This window comes from Amblyomma americanum, chromosome 5 (genome assembly GCF_052857255.1).
Source record: "Amblyomma americanum isolate KBUSLIRL-KWMA chromosome 5, ASM5285725v1, whole genome shotgun sequence".
Taxonomy (NCBI): Eukaryota; Metazoa; Arthropoda; class Arachnida; order Ixodida; family Ixodidae; genus Amblyomma; species Amblyomma americanum.
Window position 1 is genome coordinate 203,464,058 of NC_135501.1, and position 20,762 is coordinate 203,484,819.

The 20,762-nt window shown below is 49.9% G+C and overlaps 1 protein-coding gene across 4 annotated transcripts in view; it reads right to left on the reverse strand.

The window, feature by feature from the left end:
* kay (transcription factor kayak) overlaps window positions 1-20,762 on the reverse strand; it is a 75,905-nt gene that overhangs the window by 30,489 nt on the left and 24,654 nt on the right. The gene's annotated exons all lie outside the window — the stretch shown is intronic.

Below are 20,762 nucleotides of genomic sequence, written 5' to 3' on the forward strand. Positions count from 1 at the left end.
CAGCTAACACGCACGTCGAGATTCTGAGAAATACAAATAGAACTCGTGTTCTCTCTCTCTCACACACACACAACAAAGAAACTTATTTACCAACGGTTTCGGGCGGTCCACCGTCCGAAACCATTGGTAAATAAGTTTCTTCAAGTGCACTTCGACTCTTTACTTATGTCATCAACAGTCGAGTAAGTTTTCATCGTAGCATATATATATATATATATATATATATATATGGTTTATGGGGGTTTAAGGTCCCAAAGCGACTCAGGCTACGAGAGACGCCGTAGTGAAGGGCTCCGGGAATTTCGACTGCATACCTGGGGTTCTTTAACGTGCATTGACATCGCACAGTACACGGACCTCTAGAATTTCGCCTCCACTATATATATATATATATATATATATATATATATATATATATATATATATATATATATATATATATATATATATATATATATATATATATATATATATATATAGCATACACAAGCCGCTCGCGCAGAAGCGCCGAATTAAAACAGCTAATAACGCAACGGGCAGCGCCGATAATTTAAGCGGCGACACAGAACGGGGAGGGACCGTATACGAAAATTTCGAGGCAGCACACGATAGCCACGCGCAACGCAGACGAAACCCGCCCATGAGCACAAGCCGTGTGCTGCGCAGTACACTATATACTGCCGACGTCACAGGAAAGCGCAGGCGGAAACTTCCACACAGCGCCGGCCAACAGATCGCATGTAGGCTATAAATAACAGCGAAAATGAAAAAAAAAAACGGAGCGGCATTCCCCGAATTCGAACGCGCAACACCGCAGCAGCTGCGCATCAACCCGCATACGACTGCAGCTCGCTTCAGCATGCACGCAGCGACAGAGCAGTTTGCCACTGCAGCGAAAGAATTAAAGAATAAAAACAATATGGGAAAGAGATATCACGCGATGCCAGGGTATACGCTGTTTATAACGGCCAAATGTTTTATCGCCGGCACATCCGCGATTCAGTTTTCCTCTCACACACAAAGAGAGAGAAAAAAAGAAACACGCGCACAGTCGGAATACACATCCGCGCAGTGCAACGGTATTCCTACGCACGATCGATGAGCCTCTGATATTTTTCGTTATTTTTTTATTTTTTTTACTGCGCTGCACGGTTTCAAGCTATTTGAATTTCACATTAGCAGAGCCCCACAGCCGCACACACCTGCTACGCAGTTCTCGAGTATACGAGCGGCAACAGTGCACATGCGCATATGCCCTGGCGGCCAAGTCGGGAACTATTCGGGGAATGACGCGAGGAAGCCAACTTTCGCCACAGCTGCCGGCGATTTAAGGCTCTCGCTCTCCTTCACCCTACGCACTCTTCTCCTTTCTCTCTTCTTCGTAAAATGTAACGGATTTCGACGCTTCCAAGCATTGTAGGGTTCGCGTCGAAAGCCGTTACATTTTCGGTTAAAATCTCGGTTTCTTTGCAAAATACCCCTACAATGGTTGAGTCGAAACGTAGAGGTACTGAAATGAACAAGTAAACAAGTACGTTTCTCACCGATTAAAAACAAAAGAAAAACGTCAGCAAGGGCATTTCAGTTTCGCTGATGCACTAAAAGCCATATCGAGTCGCGACAGAAGAGGCAAGTGGTGATGGTGGTGGTCGTGGTGCTCGGGGTGGGGGAGGGAGGGGGGGGGGGAGATTACATGCTGCAGCAAAGGGCATTCGATAAAAAGGACTGGGAAAATTCCTTCGTTATCGAACAAATTCCGACGGCTTTCATGGTCTGCATATGCGCACCACGGCTTAATACATGTCGCTCACATTTTCTCACACTCACAACTATACAGGCTCACGCAGAGATTTTGGAAGTAATCTCGCCAAACACGCATTTTCCGCATATCGTCCCAGGCGGCATGAGCTTTAAAAAAAAAAGAAATTGAAGGAGGAGCCGGATTTCGATCCGGATTCGGAAAAAATGCGAAACGATAAAAAAAAAAAGAAAACTGACCTACCGCCCACCTGTCTCCGAACACAAAAAAACAACGCGACAAGCCCGAGACAATCACGCAATCCGTTTCGCAGAGCGCATCCGGCACAAAGCCGCATACAGAGGTGCCGCAAAGGCAAACAGTCAAGCAGGTTGTACAATAAATTAAACTAAAAGAAGAATATACATATATATTATTAGAGCACAGCGAATTCAAGGGCTGTCCCTCGTCCCTCACGCGACACTGAGCGAAAACAGGCGTGGAGATACAAAAAAAGATCGACTAATAAACTGTCAGTGGAACCGTGACGCTTTTTTTCTTTATTTCGAAGCGAAAAAAAAAAAAGACACGGAGCCCTTGTCCCCACTGTCACTTGGGTCGATAATTACACGCACTTCCCGGAACACAGACACACACGATTGCAGGCGTACTGTGCAAACCCCAGCCAACGACTTTCTCTTTTGTTCTAGGGGCACGCACTAGGGCAGCTGTACAGAGGACGCGTTGCCTGAAAGCGGAAAAAAAAAAAATGAAACAACGCTCGTGCATTTTCTTTTTTTTTTCCAGTTGCAAGTCACTTCTCTCTCGCTTTCTTATTTTCACTTTACGACGGAAAAGCCCGGTTTCCAAACATATACAATAGTGCTGACTAGCGCTGTAAATACAGGCACGAGAAAAGTAAAAGGGAACACTTGGCCCGTACCCCGTGTCTGCAGTCACCAAATATGTCGTAAAGCAGAATGCATTCAAAGGCCCCCCCCCCCCCCCCCCCCGATGTTTCCGTGGGAGTTGCTTATCGCATGCCCTTGAGATGTGGCAATTGTTGTGCTGGGAAAACCGGACGTTGTATTATCTCGAAATTCCTAGAAAACCAAAGATCCCTGACAGATCCAAGGCTTCCCAGTCTGCCAGATTGCATTGGCGAAAGTGCAACCGAACCGTTTCGGTTACACGCAGGGATAAGCGCGCACTCGAAATAATCAATCCACATAGCTAAGAAATGCCCTGATTGTGTCAGTCAACCACAGATTATACTTTGTACAAAAAAACCACAGATTATACTTTGTACAAAAAAAAATCTTCACTGCCTTACCTCCTCACTTCTGTAACTTGTTTTTTTTTTTTCGTTCATGGCCCGATTAGGTATTTGCTTTTATCGGTTGTAGTCTTGCGTTTCTTGCTTTGCTCTTTGTTAGATGTGTGTCTTTTTCTGAAGGGGGCAGCAGAAAGTTATGTGGGCAGATTAGATTAGGAACTTTGCGGGATACGATGGCCGCAGCTGGCAAAGGAAAGGGTTAGTTTGAGAGACGTGGGAGGAAAGGCCTTTGCCCTGGCTAGGCAGGAAAAGGAGGGAGGCCGGCCTTTGTCCCAGTGCCGTGGGGAGTGGGCTCTTCACAAGACGGGGACAAAGACACAAAAATCTGCCATGCAGAGAATCTGACTTGCAACTACCGAACCACCAAAAATCCTACCGTATATTCTTCATGAGTGTCGCTAACAAGGCCTCCAGGTTACGAAATTAAAAGACACACGGGTATGCTGTGCGATGAACAACAGCCGGTCTAAATTAACCCGCAGCCTTTCGTTACGGCGTCGCTCATACCACCTCCAGACCCGCTCTCTGTCATCCCCTCAGCTGTTGTCCCACAATTGTGGCACGTCCCCTGCATGCTCCCTATGCGGTGACCCTCACGCCACACTCTTCCACGTCCTTTTCGGCTGCCCTGCTGGCCCTCCCCCGCAGGGACAGCACGCAATCTCTAGCTGGGAGGTCCTGCTCACGTCTGCAGACCCGACATCGCAGCTAGCTGCGGTGACTCGGGCTGCCGACGTCATGTCCCGACACGACCTATATACTTGATGCAGTGCGGGACCGCGCAGCGGCCCAGGGACCCAGCTGGGTCTAAAACTCACTTGCAGCAATAAAGTTTTTCTTTCTGTATGTCTGTCCAGGTTTTTACATAGACAGGATAATTAAGACGAGGTGATAACATCGAACCTTTCACGGCAAGATTCAAGCTTCCCGGCCTCAGAATTCTCGGCTCAACGCAGCATTTCAACGGTGGCTTGGTGATTAGAGCGCTCGGATGCCGAACGCTTTGCCCCGACGGCCGCGTTTCAATGGAGACGAAATGTAAAAGTCACACGCGAATGCTGTGCGATGAACCCCAGCCGGTCTAAATTAACCCGGAGGCTTCCGCTACGACGTCGCTTATAGCACATGGGTCGCTCCGGGACATTATAAACCCCACAATGTGCAATATACAATTTGCAATAAAATCGACAAATTTTCGCGACTGAATTGGCAGCGCAGCAACGCCGGATCTGCATCGACTTCGATCGCGATCGAAGATGCCCGCGTGTGACAGCGGTATTAAATTAAAAAAGAAAATTGGTTTTGGGAGAAAAGAAATGGCGCAGTATCTGCATCACATATCGTTGGACACCCGAACCGCCCCGTAAGGCAATGGCTAAAGGCGGGAGTGAAAGAAGAAAGGAAGAAAGAGGTGCCGTAGTGGAGGGCTCCGGAATAACTTCGACCACCTGGGAATCTTTACCGTGCACTGACATCGCACAGCACACGGGCGCCTTTTGCGCTTCGCCTCCATCGAAACGCGGTCGCCGCAATCGGGTTCGAACACGGGTATACTCCGGATCAGTAGCCCGCCGAACTCAAACTCAAGCCTCGTTTCCGTGCACCCCGCGTCTACCGCAAGAAAAACGAACGCACCCGTCGGAGAAGGGAGGAGTGCAAGTTAGTGCAAGCGCGATCGGGTTGATTCGGACGTGCACGTGCCCGTCGCCCAAGCGTGGACGGATAAAGAACCACGCGGGGGAGGAGGCACGAGAGGGGGGGCCACCCAAACAAGGCGCAATGAACCGTGCAGCGGCACGCGCCACGGTGCGCGGCGCTTGTTTTGACGAAAGTGCGTCGCTGCTGCACCTCGTTAAAAATGCCTCCCAGGTGAACGCACGACCCCGAGATGACGACGATGTTGGATGCAGTCTCGCGCGAGGGCTGAGAAAGGGGGAGGGGGGATCGCTTTGTTGCCGTCGACAGCAGCTCCTGCGGCCATCGGAAATGTCGTTTCACCTTCGCTTTCTCTCTCTCCCTCAGCCACCTCGAGTCCAGCGACTCCGCGGCTGGCGCGTGACCGACGGAGGGCACTGGCTTTTGTGTAAACAAGTCCCGTCGGTCGAGCGACCTGCGCGCGCGCGCGCACGTGACACCCGCCGTCGCAGGTGTGAATTATTATTCTCCACGGGCAGCCTTCACTGGCTACTGAGGCTGCGGGTCCGAACAATGCCATGCAGTGCTCGCTAGCGCGAGACGTCACTGCCCCGCCGTTATCATCGCCAGCCTAACTACGTCCTATGCGCGACAAAGCTGTAGCATCTCCAGCTGCAGATTTATGCGGTGGAATCACATCGATTCAAACTCGCTTGATTCGAGTGTCCGGTTTATTCGAGCCGGCGTTGTAGTATCATGACACCAGCGCCTCTAGAGCCCGGTCGAGTTACCCTTAATGCGATCTTCGCATAATCCGAACAAATTTGACGCGATAGCGTTAAGGAGCTCGTGTCACAAAAAACTCGGCGCCATCAGCGAGCGAAAAATCCACGAAAAATCCCAGGAGAAGCAGCCGATAGCAGGTTGGTGAGCCACCCAGGTCACGTAATCTTGCGGCGTCATTACAGCCTGCCCACCGAATTGCGAGCAAACTCCACACCATGGCAGGTGGTGGTTTGATTCACGATTGGTCGTGAGAGGTTGCCTGCAAAGATCGCAGGGCAGTGGCGCATCGCTTAACCACTGCGCCAGAAGTGGTAGGAGGGCTCCCAGGGATCTACGAATGTAAACTATAGAGAATGGTCAATTGTGCAGACATGGGCATTAACCCGCTAAAGCTATCGGGTCATACCATTAAAGCGGACCTTAATTGCCCCACCCAATTTTTAAGCTCCGTTCGAGTCCGAATTGTCGAAATTAGACTTGGTCAAGCCGTCGCGGGCTTTTCGTCCGCACACTGCACCATCACGCATACCATTTCTTTTGTGTTGTTGACGCTGAAATAAAGTGAACACTTTAGCGGAAATCCACGACGGCAAAATAACAGCGCGGCCACGGGTGTGTTGATTCCTGCTTAAATAAAATAAAGAACCGGCTCGATTTCTGCCGCACCAAGCCAGTTTTCAGCGGACGGAGAAATGATGCACGCATGCATTCAGGCGAGCAGGTAGGCCGGACTCTCCGGTTACCGGTGTCGGTATCGAGAGGCAAGGGGGAGACCACATGACGGGAAACGAGAGTCCGTCCTCCGGCGCTTAAAAAACACGCGAATAAGAGAATGCGGCACGAAACAATGGAAGCCCCGTGGTCGTCCACGGCTCTCTTCCCTGACCGGCCCAGATTGGCATGGATGCGAGAAACGCGAGGAGAGGACACGAGACAGCTAGGCCTGTTTATTTCCGGCCGAGATTCACGCGCGCGGACAGAGAAGGCGGGAACGTTCGAAGGGGAAAATAACCGAGGGGGGTCTCGCCTTTCGCACCGACCCGAGGGACGATGACAGTGCATTCATGTGTCTTTCAAAGAACGAGCGGCTCCGGTTCGCGAAGACGCGTAGCTCGCGCCCGGAGACTCTCCCGTTACAAGAGAGCCCCGACGACGTTCCTCACTGAGAGAGAGAGAGAACAAAGGAGGTTAAGACAGCAGTGTTCTCCTCTTCGAATGCACAACTGAGCGGGTAGCAACCGGCAGGAAATGTGCGGCAACAGGCATGCCCGGTTTTTAAACGCCCCCCTGCACCCGCCGCGGTAGCTCAGTGGTTATGGTGCTCGGCTGCTGGTTTCAGTGCACGCCGTACTGGACACTGACTCCTACATTCAGCGTGATATCATCTGGAGGCCTGCATGCGATGAAGGAGGCGCGTTACAGAACTGTCGAAAATGGCGCTTCCGTGCAATGTCAGTGCACGTTAAAGATCCCCAGGTGGTCGAAATTATTTCGGAGCCCTGCACTACGGCACCTTTTTCTTCCTTTTTTCTCTCAGTCCCTCCTTTATCCCTTCCCTTACGGCGCGGTTCGGGTGTCCGCCGATATGTGAGACAGATACCGCGCCATTTCCTTTGCCCCAAAACCAATTATTATTATTATTATTATTATTATTATTATTATTATTATTATTATTATTATTATTATCAAATTTGCTTGCTGCTGCCACTAAACGAGTGGAGCCAAATTAGAGCAGCCAACAAATTGGACGGGGCACCGAAGCCCTGAGAACGCATGTTACCTGTTCCAAACAAGCCGTAGGAAAACGCTAACTTTGCGAAAACTGTTTGTCACGAAGTCGCTTTTTACACTCGCGGGATTTTTTTTAATTATTCCTGGGGCTACAACTTCAAATAGTACAAATATAATTTATAATATTTAGCAGAAATGTTGTATTGAATAGTGACAAAAAAGAACAACTGCCTTCGAATATTTTAAAATTTTTCTTTTGCCAGTAAACACTCCGCTTTACACAGCGGGTTCGGGTCACGCGACAGCGCGCATGCGCAGAGTCGTGAAGCCGGCACGGAAGCCGTAACTCCACACAGGAACGAGACAGGCCTCCGCAAACTGCACACGACAGCAATTGAACGACTTCACAGTACGTGTTTATGAAATCCGTTTGAAAAATAATTCAAGAACGATAGCACATATACCAGGTTTTTCAGGGAAACCGGTCAATAAATTTTTTGTAGGTTTTTCAGTTAAAGAGAAGAGTCTTTCGGCATAGTACTACGAGTGTTCGCGGATGTCAGACAACACACGCGAATTATGTTACCTAGTGAGCTGATTAAATTCTAATAGTAAACTTCTAACCTATTACCGATACGCACCTGGTTGGAACCAGAGATTTGGAGCCAGCCACTAGTAATAGACATATCAGTTTTTGGAATTTTGGGTGCGCTGTTTTCGAATGGCGCGAGAAATAGCCCGAATTTTATGAGCCACAGCGGCGAGGGTAACCGCGTTTTCGAAACATTCTAAAAACTGATATGCCTATCACTAGCGGCCGGCTGGGAATTTACAATTCCAATCAGGTGCCAATCGGTAGTAGTTAAGTAGTTAATACTATTAGAATTTAATCAGTTGACTAGTTAACACGATTCGCGTGTTTAACGATTGGAATTCAATCGGTTCACTAGAGTTAACATGGCTCGCCTGTTTTCTGACAGCCGCCAACATTTGCATTATTATGCCGCAAAAAGCATCCCTAACTCGAAAAAAAACCTATTCTTAAAAATTAGTAGGGGGCTTCCCTGAAACACCAGGTACACTGACACACGACCGGAGCAATTCCACGGCCGCGTTGAGCAATATAAACGCAACTACACCGCCACAGACCGGAGCCCTGCAGAGCATTAAATTCGACGCCGCTCTCTCTTCCCCCTCTCCCCCCCAACCATGGCACAGAGACAACGACACACGGGGACTCGGTCAGTGCACATGCTGTTGGAATCGGCCTTTGTCCGCCGCTTCGTGTTCGGGCGCATAAACAATATGGAGACCCCCCCCCCCCCCCCCCTCCCACACACACACACCTTCCACAGAGAGATTTACAGCGCGCACTATACAGAGCAGCTGAGGGGAAGCTCGGACGGCTGCGCGAGCGAACATTGCACCAGCGCCGCTACGGGCGGACGGGGGTCAACAAAACAACAGGTGCCGGCAGAAGCTCTGCGCCGAGCGAGACGACACTCTATGCCGTCTCAACGACGTGAACACGACAGAGCAAAACACAAAGCGTGAACGAACAACAAGGAACGACCGGTACAAACGGGAACCAGCAGCGAAAGAAAAGAACCGGAGGAGACTGTCCACCTTACACCCCACCCCCCACTGCCACCCGCACTTCCCCGTGCTGGAGGAAAAGCGGTGAAAGGCGCGAAAGTAAGCACTGATCTGCGTCTTGTGACTCCGCACAGGTGGGCGGCGGTTCGTCAAATTACGCACCATCACGCGGGTGGAGAAAGGCGGGGAGGAGAAAGCGAAGAGCTTAAAGGAAGAGGAGAGAAATAAAGAAAGAAAGAAATGACAAAAAAAAAATGGGTGGACACACAGCTGTCAGCTGTGCGGGGCGACAACCGAGCCGGGCGTCCGATGATCCACCCCTGTTCTCCGCCGTTTTTCCCGGGAATCGGTGGGTCATTGTCTTCGCGCCGGATAGCAGCGACCGACCAGCCAGCCAGAGGAGCGTCGTGCCTTGTTTTACAGGGAGAGCTGCTGCTGCGACGGCTTCGTTCGACGCGGGTGTGCAGCGGATCGCGTTGCTCGCCGCACCTGCGTGTCCCGTTGCCGCATCGCTGCTGCTGCTGCCGCCGGAGACAAAAGAAGCGACGTGCCGACGACGACGCCACGGTCTCGTGGAAAGCTAGACTGCACGCGGACGCAAATAAAAAATTGCCAGTGGCTTAGCTCGGCTGCGCCAGTATACACGTATATATGAAAGCTAAGGGAAAGCTTGGTTAATCTTGATTGGAAGTCCAGGTTAGTCTGGTCGTCTGGCTAGTTGTCACGTTACCAGTCACGTGGTGCGGTGCGACCACGGTGGGAATGCGAGCACGGCGAAGCTGCGAGTTCGTGGCCAGTGTAGCTTTCGCTACAAAATGAAAAAAAAAAACTGGAGACGACACTTAGGCTCCGCCTTAAGGGTATGACGCGACAGCGCAGTGGGTTACGCTTTCAATTATGAGCAGTTTGATGCCTTTGAACGCATTTTTCAATTTTTAATTAATTAACTGAACAGTTACACACTCTAAATTTTCTTAATTAGCATCATCAAGCATTGGCTTTTCATTCTGAGCATTTTGACACCTTTGAACATACTTTTCCCCTTTTCATTTCTTTAATTAATTAACTACAATGATTTCATTAACTTGTAATCGGCTATCACACACCAATCGATCACAAGGACACAAATTACCACTATATGATTTTTTACGCAGCCCCCGAATATAGGTCGCCGTTTCGGACCCCTACCGCGAGCTAGGCTCTAACTTAACTAGTACGTTTATGCTGCACGAAACGCTAAATCGTACGACACCATCCCGGACATTCTGCGGCATACGGTTGGCATGATACGATTTTTTTTACTCAGCCCCCCGATTATTTCCGACACGCGGCACTTACTACGCCGACGGCTTTTCGACCGAACGAGCTGTATATATGCTGTCGCGTAATAATCTGCCCACCACTCTGGCATGGCCCTAAAAGGCGCTCTAAACGGTGGGGCGCCTACGAGAGCTGCATCTGTGTATCAAACTGCAGGATGGATAGTCACGTACACAACATGCTCTTGTGTACAACTTGAATATTATGAGCATATACGACGGTGCATTCGTTGTCAATCGTAACGAGAGCTCCCGCAAAGCACAGATGTATTCCACATCGATTCTGTCTTCTCCATCTATTACTTCCTTGTCTTCTTCCAGGTCAGCCCCGGTCTGTAATGCCAAATCTCTCTTATAGATCATGCCGCACTACATTCAGGCTGCACCTTACGTCAGGAAAGTGCAAGGGCCGGCCCCACAACTACTTCGTATGGTTGAAAGAAAGATGCTCTATAGCAAAGGGGATATTTTTAAACTAGTTGGTACACTGATCGACTGGAAGACCAGAAGTCGCGGCGCCGACGTCCCTGTAGGTTGACCTAGAGTCACTAAATAAAGACTTAGAGTACCGGCACTCTTTTCTCCTATTGTTCTGTGCCGCCGCCACGATCATTGGTCAGTTTGCATCACGTGATATTTGTTTACACTGCGACGGTTCATGGGGGCTGCCATTTTGTGGCTTATGCGTTTTCAGTCGGGCAACTGTGGTAGTCCTAGTGCTGCGAGTGCTGCCGGTGACCGACTCAGTGACCAGGGATTCCGCGCCTCGCAGCGTTTCAGCTGCACATGAGCATACGAGGATGCCGTTTTGCTGCGTTGTTGGCTGTTTCAACTCGCAGAATGATGGAAAACGCTTCATGCGCTTTCCGCTTTCCATGCCGTACGGCTACGATCCCCGCCGCAGCGCAGGGTGGCTAACAGCGTTGTTTACAAAATGGCCGGGCCAAAGTTAGCGGCGAGGTCGCCGAAGCGGCAATCTGGCAACAATGATAAACAACAAAATGGCCGCCCCTGCTTACCGCCGTGCTGCAGTGACGGTACTCTAAGTCTTTATTTAGTGACTCTAGGTTGACCAAGTGAAATCCAAGAGAATCCAACAGATGCCACTAGTTTCCCCGCAAAGGCCGTCGTGATGTCACAGAGCAAAACACACTCCCACTGTTCGCCATCGGCGGCGTCTTGTTTAATCTCGAGTGACGTCACGACAGCCGCAATGCCACCATGCTCGTTTTCGTCTCGACTTGCGACAATTCGTTTTTTTAACTGTCGAGCATAATTGGAACGTGTCTTAAAAGTGTAGTGTAATGAAGCGCGATAACGTCCTACAGTGAACATCCTTCTACGACACCGCGCACGCATTTTTTTCCCACACGGAAGCGTTCCCACCGTCAGAGCCATCAATCTCGAGTGACGTCACTTTTCATCTCGCGTGACGGCAGCGACGCGAGCGAAGCTAGCAACTAACTTGCACCCGTGTCATTCGCGGGGAATGACACTAAATTTTCCGCCGCGTGAGACGCGGGGTCACAAAGTACGGCGAAAGCACGCGGGCAAAGTGCGCGCCTCCGACAGCGTCGAGGTGGCGTTAATTTATGCCTGCACGCGTGCTAATTATTACGCGCGAAAGCGTCCGCGTGTAAACGGTGACAGGTCGAGAGGTCACGGGAACCGCTCCAGCAGCAGTGAGGAGGGAGCCTAAATACCCCCCTACATGTCGCGATGCAAATTGGACAAAAAAAAAATGACGCCACCGTCTGGAAGACGTTGAAGTACAACGAGCGTTAGCTGTTTGATTTACTAGAATTGATATGAATGAAATTAAAGTGAGGTACAGCAACGGAAATATGATTTTGACATCTTGTATATATGAGTGACGTCACCAATCAATCGCCAATTGGGTTGCTATATCGATTTACTGTAGGGGCCGCCATCTTGAATTCCTCGGACATGGTAAATTTCACGCCGAAGGGAGGCGGTAGCGGACCCCAAGAAATCGAGAAACGTGATGAGTAAGAACTAACGCTCTTAAAAAAATGAAAGGAATAACCAGCCGATTAAGAGCCGTCTCTGCTCCTTGCTTCCGTAGCCGCCCGAGACAGTCGACAGTAATTCGCAAAACGAGCGTCCGAAAGGAAGCTTCCGGTTCCTTGCGAAGGGCGCTGAACAGTGAAAAGAAAAGTGCTGTTCAGTGCAGCAAAGCGTCAAATCCTGTTCAAGCGGGCAAAGAGCACGAAATTCCCAAGCTTTCGCCCTGCAAGGGACGCTAAACCCGAGGGAATAGTGCACAAAAGAGATGCGGAGATCTCTAAACAAGACCGCTGGCGACAGCCGTGCGGGGTCAATGCCCTCTTCTCCCAGTATCACACTAAGGCCACGAGGCCAAGAACTCCCAAGCTGAGACAACACGCGAGGGAAAACAAACACCTCGGCCTGACATTCAGCGTGCGAACAGGCATGGCGATTTACGCCACGTCGAAGAACAGATCTGAGCAAATGTTAAATGGCGACTGCCCCCCGCATGCATCTATCGCGTTGTAGTTTAGCTTTAACGTCCCGCAAACTGTCCTCTCGCCTGAGCTATGGTGTGTAATATAGACTCGCAAACTATCCCATACTGGGTCCCACACACTGCGTGCCCCATGCTCGGCGCATGTACAGTCCGTGTCACACTTGTGTACAGCGCCGAGTTGCACACATTCCCGCAGAAAAAAACCGACACCTTGTCGCAGCTTGCACGATTTAGAAGCAGCGCTTGGGCACAAGTATAGCTCCACAGACTTGTAAGAAAGATAACGAAAAGCACTTTGCTCGGAAACCATGGGCATGCTTTCTAATTTTAGCTATCACTGCATGGACCACCCTGCTCGAACGCTCTACACAAGTGTGACGCAGACTGCACTGGCCCAATACACCGTAAACACTATCCCATCCCCAGTGTATGGGTCCTGTAAACTGCTCTAAACATTGTTCCATCCTCGGCGACATACACTTTCTTTTCCCATAGTCGATTCCCACATATAATCCGTCCCATGCTCGGCTGATAGTGAGTGCTCCACGCTTGGTTCAATGAAGTGCACCACTACAGACTGTCCCCTCCCCCATCTTTCGCGGATAAGCATATGTGGCCCACCGCTTTCCTTAAGATTTGCTCTCTCTCCCGTGTACGCCTGCACGTTTCCGTCTCTCGGCGGACCAGAGCCGTCCATTCGCAGAGGGCTGCATGAATGGGGCCGCCTAAAATTAGCGTTCGGGTCCACGCGCGCTCGCTCCGTTGAAAAACTCGGCCACCGAACGAAGCAGCAGTGTGCGCATTACGCCACCTCGGTGCAACCGGCGTGCAACCAACCAGGCGTTGCTGCATCGGGAAACGCAACGTTTTATCAAGCCGCGGGTCTGCGCAGCAGCCGCATTGTGTCTCGCCCGAGAAGACGACGACGGGAGGTCGGCCGAAGGGAAGCCACGTGCAGACGCGATACGCCGCACGTACCTCGTGACACTAGATCGAAGGAGGGTCAGGGACGTGTGCGTGCGAGCGGGGGGGGGGGGGGGGTGCATTGAGAACTACTGGCCTGCTTGCTTGCAATGAGTGCTCCGCGCAATGCACAAGGGGGGCGGGGGAGGGGGGGGGCGGTAACCGTGCATGTCGCAACTGAGCGTCAAGGCATAAGCCGCGTCCGCAAGAAAATGCGTACAGAGCATCGCAATTAGTCTTTAACTGCATCATCTTCATGTAAAGACGACAAATTCTTTTATGGTTTATGGGCGTTTAACGTCCCAAAGCGACTCAGGCTATGAGGGACGCCGTAGTGAAGGGCTCCGTAAATTTCGACGGCACCTGGGAGTTCTTTAACGTGCACAGCACACGGGCCTCTGGAATTTCGCCTCCACCGAAATTCGGCCGCCACGGCCGGGATCGAACCCGCGTCTTTCCGGTCAGCAGCCGGGCGCCACAACCCCTGAGCCAAAGTGGACAAGAGATAATCATGCCGCAGGCCTTCCGACTTTGATTTGTAAGTAAAAAGTGCGTATACAGTATTAGTGGAGCGTTGTACATTTACGAATAAAAGTTGGAAGACCACTGAGCCACCGCGGCGGCCCAATAAGGGTCGTAATAACGGGGCACGTCACTCATAGTCATCGACTCAAGCGCAGCCATACGGCTACAAATGAAAGCTTACAGTTCGCACAGAAACTTCGCAGTTGATGAAAGAATTCGTCCTGGTCCGGGGTTCGAACCCGGGACTACCGCTTCACCGGAGCAGTCGCTCTACAGAATGAGCTAACCGGAACGGCTAGCACGGCGGCGCTTGAGTGGATGCCAATGAGTAATCGGCTCGCTTATTACAAATTTACTCCACCTTGGGGGATTCCCCTAAATATCTGAACATCGCAAATTCCACTTGAAAGAAGGTATCGCTGTGCAAAGTGGACGAGGACGCAAGAGAAGAAAAATTGGGGGGACATTTAAGCTCCGCCTTTAAGGGTATGACGCGGCGTCAGATGCTTTTGGTATAGCGCACGACCGCCTATACGTATACGTTATGCGCAAGTATTTAGCGGGAGGTTACAGTGAGCACTTTTTTGTTTATCGTATGCCAACCCGAACGCAACGATGGCGCAGGCCGCAGTGGCGCCATCTGATGTTGAAATGTGAAAACATTTTGTGACACAAGGCAATCACGCCGCAGGTCTTCCGACTTTTCGTATATGTCCACAGCTCGAGTAATATACACGCACTTTATAGCGTTGAATAGATTTCCCGTTCCGTTCACGGCGCAGACGACTTTGGCGCAAACGTAGTGCGCAAAAACTATAGTATCGAAAACGCAACAGCACACGACGCAAATAAATGGTTTCAGTTTTTTAAATGTCATTAAAGAACCTTTTAAAGTGTTCAAGCGCCAATTTTTCTTTTCAAAAACATCTATTTTAAAAAAAAGTGAGTGTTAAGCACGAAATGGTGGCTTTTGTGGTCTGCAATACTTGGCCAATAGGAGAGCAAGCCACCGCTTATTTGGGGAAATTTTATATTTACATGGTTTTCTACGTCTGTTGCAATTTATAGAAAGGGTATTGAATGCTAGGACATTCTTGGTTATCGAACAACGTTTGTTTTTTCATTATTTTTGGCCAAAAGTTGTGGTTCTGCCGTCGGTAGCTCTACGCCCCATGATGCTTAGAGCGCCCATGGTGGCTGAGGTGGTCTCGAGGGAGCTCGATGCAAACTCCCGTAGGCGAGGCGCCAGCTTTCCCTCTAGTTAATAGTAAGAAACCCTATGAATTAAGTACACTACCCTCCCGCCAAACAGTGTTACTTCACCCGGACACCGCTTCGCGTTCACGGCGCTTGAAGCGGGTGGCTCGAGATCGTAGACGCGTTTGTGCATTCCCGTGTAAACGCGAAGCGCGCCGCTGTTATCGAAGCGAATTGGATTGCAACTAAAACAATGGCCGCTGTTCGCCGCAACACGACAGGCAGGAAATTAATTAAAGCATTAATACCTTCCTTGCTTTAATTAAAAAACAAGGTCTCCACGAAATGAATAACGCCCCAACAGAGAATTGTGTCCTCGGGAATGCAAAAGCGCGAATAATGGCGCATAACAAAAAACGAACGAAACGCCAAAAATTATTGAAATAATTTTAAAAAACACACACAAATGGCTGAACGAGTACGCGGGACGCAGTAATTCAATAAGATTGTAAATTGGTTTTTTGGGGGGGAGGAAATGGCGCAGTATCTGTCTCGCATATATCGTCGGACACCTGAACCAATTCAATAACCCGTCCTCATCTATTCGGGACAGCCGAACGGTCAATCTGCGTCGCAGCGTACAAAAGGCTCGAAATTAAAAAGCGATCAAATCATTGACACGCAAGCCGCCAGTAACAAAAGAGAAAAAAAATCAGAAGCAAACATAACGGCCAGAGATAACAGCACGAATTAGCCACTCATCCGCAATCGGCATCCCGCGCGGATATATAAAGAAGCAGGAAAGAAAAAGCACACAGCGTCCGCGTAAACACGGCGACATGCCGAAAGATAGAAAAGGGGAGAAAAAAAAGTGTACCGGTCCACGCGGGCAGATAGGATAGCTGCGCCCTCCGCTTCGATAAGCACATTCCTCCGAACGACAATCGCCAATGTTCGCCGGCATCCATTATACATATAAAGCCCGGCCCCATAGTGGCTGTACTGTGCTATATGTATATACACAGCATGCGGCGCATACGTGGTCTGAAGCACGTTTCCGGCCGCAGCCTTTACAAAAGGGCAAGGACGGCTCCGATAAGCGAAGGATGCAGCGCACACTAGCGCCGCCGCCATAGCCGCAGGTGTGGGACCTTATCTGGAGTTCCCTGCAATCGCCGTGCCCAACACTCGAACACGAGTACCCCGCTCCCAAGCGGTATCCGGAACACAAACCGCAAGTAAACACCCTTTTCCGGAACGAGGTCGCAAAACAGGAACCTTATATATAGATAAGGAAGTTTGCAGGGATATACCAGGGCGGGTGCAGGCCAGGGGGTTATTTGGCGATCAGTGGTTGAGGCTTCTGTCCTGGAAGTGGCGTATAGTTAGGCTGACGATGACGTTTCATTCCAATTAGGTACCGTTAGTATATGCACAGACGTGAGGTGCAGACCGCTGCGTGGCGTAGAGATGAAAGAGCAAGAATTTTGACTTTCGTCTCAACAAGTGTGCTCTCCAGCCGGCGGCTAATAGCAGAGCTATCGGCTTTGTTTGAGGAGCACGTAGTCCCGATACTTTTGTACCCGACTGTACGTCTCTGATCGTTCAGATTTAAGAATGTATAACTACGACATCCTTAGGCCGGATTAGATCGAACGCGTTATGTTATGTTATATGTTTTGTTTCGTTATGTTGTGTTATGTTATGCGGAATTGCATTCTGTACAAATTTTCTATGCGTACATGACTCAGCGCACATTGCTGCTCTTATCTGTATTTATTTAGCGGAGCCTATTACTGAGTTTGTGGCGGTTGTGTAAGATTATGTTGCAGTCAGCGTTTTCCCATTTATCGACTGCAACGCCACTCCTGCTGCTGTACCCACGCGAGGTCAAGACCCAGTCAGGAGGTTTAGCACCTCCTTTTGTCTTGCCTCGTGGGCAATACCTGTATGTTGCCCGAAGGAGCAAATAAACACAAACAGAAACATATGACGCGCCTGCCAGTCGATCAGCTTTTTGTGTGTTCCGTTCTGTCGCGCCGTTCCCGACACAAACTTTAATGATGACTTCTTTTTTTTTTACGTCTCCGGGCTGCCACTGGCTGCCATTCTGGGGTGCCACGGATTTATCGCGTTGTCAATTAAATTCATTTTACCGTAATGACATTTTACGCTAGTATTTTATTCAATTTATTTTGCCATCGTCATTAGCATGTAAACGACGCCACTGCACTGCTACAAATGAACGGGCAAAAAAATCAAACCAAGAAGACGAAGCCTTAAACCAAGTACGTAACACACATCCACTGCTAAATTCGATCACCGGACTGCGTCCGGTGAGTCGAGCCTAGGACCTCGCGAGATCCTGCCGCGACAGGTGTACGAGCTTCGAGTTATGACCCACTTGGTTTCAGAAACAGCGTACCTTCTGATTCGATTTTGAATTATTTCACTTAAGGACTATAATTACACCGTACGCAAAAGCTCCACATTTCGCCTCCGCTTGCGAACGTTTTCCTCGGCATTCGACAGAGTGTCGACAGAAAAGTGTGCGCAAAGTTCTTTGACCGGAATTCCACACAGTGGTAATCAACATACATTTGTTGCGCATTTTCTGTGTTTCCCTGAACAGTGTCACGCTGTCATCCCACTCCGAAATGTCACTTAGCCCACGCCGAACTGTCGGCCCTCTTCATGCATGATGTCGAGCCGGTCGGCGTTTCGTACCGACTTGGGCCACGACTTACGAAAAGAATTACACCCCTGAGTTTGGTACATTAGAACGCTGAACTGCGCTTAGTCGTGCCTCGTTAATTTGCACACTTTGGTTCCCGAACAAAAATATCCATAAAGCGAGTCGTCGATAATAACGAATCGTGATGAAAAACAAAACAAATTAGTGAGAAAAAAAAGCACTTCACTGATTATGGTTTGCTTGTGTACTTAGCGGTGTGCAGAAAATTAAAATTTAGACAAAACCTTTGCAGCTTCACATGAATTATATGCTGATCAACATCAGCTTTAGAACAATAGCGTCTCGTGGTGTTGAATGCGCCTTTCAACGGAGCATATAAGCAACTTAGGGAGGGCGGCAAATGCGTGCCGACCGGGCGCCTTAGCACTACGATATATTAAAAAAAAGGAGAAATGTCGTCACTAAGGAGTTTACACTTTAACACTAGCTTCCATTGGTGCGCTACACTAAAAATACAGGAAAGGGAAGATCTCATTGGGGCAGTCGGGAAATACATACGCGCCAATGGGCGCTGTCCATTTTCAAGCTGTCCATTGTCTGGACAGCGGGTTTCCATATTAACTAGGCGTAAATAGACTGAAAAAATTTGATCGCCTAAAAAACTGTCCATAGTTCAAGTCGTTCATATTAATGGCCGGGGGTCGTATTAAAGGAGACGACTGTATTTCGAGTGAACATTAACGACGTTCTTTCGCTCTCCGGATTAGGATGTCTCAAAATTAAATTCCGTTAGCAATGCCTCACACTAGGCCGTCGGCAAACAACACATCTGTGTGGCGTGGGGACGACAAATAGAGCATTCGTGCGAACAGCCCTGACACTTTACGCCACTAATTAACCACCAAGCTGGCTAACCCGACCGCTTCTAGCTGCTTACCCCCTAAAGCCAACAACGGCACAGATGACTCACCCGGGCGACTCTGCAACACTTCTAGAGATGTGGTGCGCGGGCTTCAGCCACTTATAGCGAGGTACCGTTAAGTGCTTAACCAGCAGAAACTGTGAGGTTAATCCAACAAAGTGGATAAAGCGACCAGCTTGACGCGTGTTCAAGACCAAGCTATAAGTTCTAGCATGAGCGTATGTGTATAGCGTAGGCATAAGTAATCGATTCGACATTTTTTTCCATCCAAAAACTTTACAGCTGCCATTTAGTCGCGAAAAAAAAATGTAACAGTATGAACACATACCTACTTCAACGGCTAGAGGCCGTCCTCAGCGTAATACTTGAAAAATTGTAACTCCTCAGATTAAATTTAACCACTCGTGCGTTTACGCACGATTTAAGTCCGATTACCTTGAGTTAGTATAGTCTACAGCCACGACTGGTACAGGTCAGGCAGGGATGACTGCGTATCAATGGAAGAGGTATACTTGTTCTGTAATAGACGAAACCTGGCTGAAGAAGACGACAACGTCTGATTGCTCCGACACGTCACTAGGCCTTGCGGTTTGGAAAGCCCCAGTCTATCTCATGTGAAACTAAAGAAATATATGTAATAACTAATTCTTGAAAACAAAAATAACACAAAGAGCAAGAATCACACGAGCTGCTTAACGACCGCGAACAGTTCGTCCAAAACGCTGAACAAATAAAGTGCCGCTCACTTCACGAAAGCGAACAAGTGCGGCCAGATGGCATAACGCGCAAGTTTACGCAACTCTCCGTAACCAGTTACGCTTCCAAGTTAAATAAAGCAACAGGCGCCCTCCGGGGCATCTCGGGTGAATCGCCTGCCCTTGTCCGCGCGAGATAAGACATCCAAGGAAAACCGGACGCCGGCGCGAGCACAAAGGTCACAGGATGGAAGAACACATGGAGAGATACAACAACGCCAACCGCACAAGAAAAGAACAGAGATAAGCAGAACAAGCAGAGGAATTGACAGCAGCGCGCGCCTAGTCAGTCACGAGACTGTCTTCTTCGCATAGAGAGAGCGAGCGAAGACTCAACCCCGGAAGGCGCCAGCTCAGCTCGGAGCCCGCGGCACAAACGCCTAGGGTTAAAGGGGGGGGGGGGGGGGGGGGGGGGGGGGGGTACAGGAAGCCGCGAGGCCAAGCACGGAGAGCCATCACCACCATCCGCAGTTACGATAGGCCTGGGCGAGCGATTGTGAGCGCTGGTACACACATAACGCTTATAACGACGGCGCCGCCAAGGCGACGCCAGGAAAAGAGTCCTCGCAGATTTCCCAGAACAGGAGAAGGCGTTCCGCTCGCACACACACACGATCTAAGGTAGTGACTCAGGGATGGTGACTATCAAACGTGCAACCCGCAACACACAAGAAGGGAAGGAGCAGATACGATGGCGTCGGATTGGCGAGAGGGGGAGGGGGGGGGGAAGCGTACACGGCAGCAGCAGCAGCCATGTGGTAGCCACTTGAAGAGAGAGCGGAGTCACACAGCCGCGCTTAGTCACCAGTGAGAATAACAAGGCGGCGTCCGTCCGTCCATCTGCCGGTGACTTAGTCACCACACCTCCATCTTAGAAGAGGCCGTATATACTACCACTCCTTCCTTACGCTGTCTCTACGGCGCATGCGCGCTGCTGGTGCTGTTTTCGAAAACGCGCGCGTGGGTGTCATGTATACACGGGCCCCCTTGCTTGTACTACGCGACGGTTACAGCGTACAGCCTCTAGGCCTAACGGCGGTGACAGCATCCAGTAG